This window comes from Ursus americanus, chromosome 5 (genome assembly GCF_024610735.1).
Source record: "Ursus americanus isolate L20-20 chromosome 5, mUrsAme1.1.p, whole genome shotgun sequence".
NCBI lineage: Eukaryota > Metazoa > Chordata > Mammalia > Carnivora > Ursidae > Ursus > Ursus americanus.
The window spans coordinates 50,221,162-50,224,946 of NC_142131.1; the positions used below are offsets into that span (position 1 = coordinate 50,221,162).

Genomic DNA, 3,785 nt, shown 5'->3' on the forward strand with positions numbered 1-3,785 from the left:
TCTGATCCAACTCCACTTAACTGACTTAAGCAAATGGGTTAACTACTGCCTCAGCATGCTGATGACCAGTATGCTTCACTCTAGTACGTCCATGCACTCCATTTGAGTTTTGTACTTACCAAACATTGTTGTGTTTGTCCCCAAACCTGTTCATGCCAATTAAACATACAGTTGCAATTTCATAATGTAATTAAATATTAACTTATGAGTGCTTGCTTTGGTAGCACATATACTAAAATTAGAATGATACAGAGGAGATCAGCATGGTCCCTGTGCAAGGATGACTCACAAATTCATGAAGTGTTCCATATTTTTCCCAAAACCGTAAGATACCTAGGAATATCAAAGAGGTAAAAGATCTGTACTGAAAACTATTAAACACTGATGAAAGAAATTGAAGATGACACAAAGAAATAGAAAAGCATTCCATGCTCATGGATTAGCAGAACCTATACTGATAAAATGTCTATATATTACCCAAAACAATCTACACATTTAATGCAACCCCTGTCAAAATACCAACAGCTTTTTTTTACAGAACTGGCACAAACTGTCCTAAAACTTGTATGGAACCACAAAAGACCCTGAATAGCCAAAGCAACCTTAAAAGAGAAAAGCAAAGCTAGGCATCAGAATTCCAGACTTCCCATTATATTACAAAGCTGTAGTAACCAAAATAGTATGGTACTGGCAGAAAAATAGACACAGTAGATCAGTAGAACAGAATAGAAAACCCAGAAATGAACCCACAACTATATGGTCAATTAACCTTAAACAGAGCATGGAAGACTATTCAATGGAAAAAAGACTCTTCAACAAATGGTGTTGGGAAAACTGGACAGCAACATGCAAAACAATGAAACTGGACCACTTTCTTTCACCATACACAAAAATAAATTCAAAATGAATTGAAGACCTAAATGTGAGAAAGGAAGCCATTAAAATCTTAGAAGAGAGCACAGGCAATAATTTCTCTAAATCAGCCATAATAACATTTTTTCAGGTAATGTCTCCTGAGACAAGGGAAACAAAAGCAAAAATAAACTATTGGGACTACATCAGAATAAAAACCTCCTGCACAGTGAAGGAAACAATCAACAAAACTAAAAGAGAACCTACTGAATGGGAGAAGATAGTTGCAAATGCCATATCTAATAAAGGGTTAGTATCCAAAAATCTATAAAGAACTTACAAAACTAAACACCCAAAAAACAAATAATCCAGCTCAAAAAAATGGGCAGAAGAAATGAACGGACATTTTTCCAAAGAAGACATCCAGCTGGCCAACAGACATATGAAAAGATGCCCAATATTATTCATAATCAGGGAAATACATGAAATCAAAACTACAATGAGATATAACCTCAAACCAGTCAGAATGGCTAAAATTAACAACACAGGAAACAATAGGTGTTGCTGAGGAAGAAGAGAAAGTGGAACCCTTTTACACTGTTAGTGGAAATGCAAACTGGTGCAGCCATTCTGAAAAACAGTGTGGAGGTTCCTCAAAAAGTTAAAAATAGAACTGCCCTATGATCCAGCAATTGCACTACTGGTATTTACCCAAAGGATACAAAAATAGTAATTCAAAGGGATACATGTACCCCAATGTTTATGGCAGCATTATCAACAACAGCCAAATTATGGAAAGAGATGTCCATCAACAGATGAATAAAGAAGATGTGAGATGTAAACACACACACACACCCCACGTGTGTATATACATACACATACACACAATGGAATATCACTCAGCCTTAAAAAAAGAATGAAATCTTGCCATCTGCAGTGACGTGGGTGGAGGTAAGGAGTATTATGCTAAGCAAAATAAGTCAGTCAGAGAAAGACAAATACCATATGATTTCACTCAGATGTAAAATTTAAGAAGCAAAACAAATGATCATGGGGGGGTGGGGAAGAGAGGGAAACCAAGAAACAGACTCTTAACTATAGAGAACAAACCGATGATTACCAGAGATGGGTGGAGAGATGGGTTAAATAGGTGATGGAGATGAAGGCATGCACTTGTGATGAGCACCGGGTGTTGTATGTAAGTGTTGAATCACTTGTATACCTGAAACTAATATTACACTGTATGTTAACTAAGTGGAATTTAAATAAAAAGTAAAAAATATATATATATATTAACTAATGAACTGAAAAGGCAAAAACAGTGTTTATTCTTGTGAAAAAAAAGTTGACTTCTTTGGAGTCTTAATAAAGGGAAGAAACTAGAAAGTGTGGTAAGTTAGGTGTGGGTGAGAGACAATCAGAAAATGGTACAAAATAATAAAACTCTAGAAGAATTTTATAAGTCGCATTGCTTCTCAAAGTTTTTTAAGTTCTTGTGCCCTTTTAAACAAATCAAAACTGAAAATCATGGAGAGTTCCTAATGGGTGACTGCAATCAGCATACTCAAAACCAAAGAGAAGGTTTTGGCCTGTGAAAAATTGGGAAATAAATGAACATTTACATGTGTCAAAATACTTAGGATATATATCATTCATTATGATTTCTTGGTTTATCCATATTTTTTGAACTTAATTAAGCGATCAAATTGAATAGGAGGTCTTTAAATACAGAAATGCAGAGAGAAACTCATATTACTCTTGTATCTGCTCAAGTATTAGTCCTCAGTGGTACTGGCTGGGCTTGAATTTAGGGACCCTTTCCACAACTCTTTGCTTCTGAAAAGATAACAGCTGCAGCATATCTGAGGAACTGCCTTGTTCACATCTTTTCCTGATGGGAATTCTGAGGCCCAGAGAGGGGGAGTGACTGTGCTGAGTCATTCAGTGGTTGATGGCAGAGCTGAGGCAATGACCCAGGTCTCCTCAATGTCCATGAGCTCATCCTGCAATACAGGAGTTTGGTCCAAAGGATTTTATCCATTTATAAATTCCTTTGTGGACACAGCTTTAATACAAAAAGGAATTATTATACCAAGACAATGTGAAATAAATTGTCAGGTCATTTTAGAAATATTATCCACTCAAAAAGATATGAAGCTCATTATTCAGGAGTGAAAGAAATGGGAATGAATTACTCCGGGAACCCTAAGTAAATCACAGTTAACTCATTTGCAAGCCTCTTAACTCTGAATACTGATGATGGGGCCATGCTGTTCCTGGTCTGCTTTCTCTGTCACCCAGGTTCCCACATACACACCTCAATTACCTGATGCAACTTCATAAATGAAGCAAGAAATCTCCATTTTACAGTCAGTGACCAGACTAGCAAGATCCTTTCTTTAATTATCCTAGAAATAAAGCTGTCCTTTTCACTAAAGTAAATGTGAGCACAAAGAGTAATGGTCAATTAGGACAAAAAAAGTAGGATCGGCCAATGATGTACCTTTTACTGACTGATTTTCCCCCCATAGGATTGATTGTGTTTTGGCAGAATTGACAAGATCGAATAATGTTTTCTTGTTGGGTTGTCAAGGACTAAGAGAGTTTCTTATACGCCTATTCTAGGCACCATGTTGGCTTCCAACAGGGTCAACACTTCCCTCCAATCTTTCCCTCTACACCTCCCCTTTCCTTCTCCTCTTCTTCTCCTTCCTCCTCCTCTTCCCTTCTTCCTCCTCTTCCACCTCCTCCTCCTCCTTGTCCCATAAGGATGGTTGCCATGTTACATTTCACTCCCTTCTCAAAGGAAGGACAATGCTACACAAAACCAAAGACATGACTAGGACAGACTGCCAGAGTTGAGCTGGGAAAGTGTCTGCTTCCTTCTTGGGTTTTATTTCCTGGGGGATTCTAGCAATCTAGATCAGACAAGA

General features: G+C 37.3%; 1 non-coding gene across 1 annotated transcript; it reads left to right on the forward strand.

The window, feature by feature from the left end:
* The first annotated feature begins 208 nt into the window (after positions 1–208).
* On the forward strand, positions 209–315 carry LOC123790612 (U6 spliceosomal RNA). Its single transcript, XR_006779140.1, has one exon. It is a non-coding gene; the product is annotated as a U6 spliceosomal RNA (small nuclear RNA).
* The last annotated feature ends 3,470 nt before the right edge of the window (positions 316–3,785 follow it).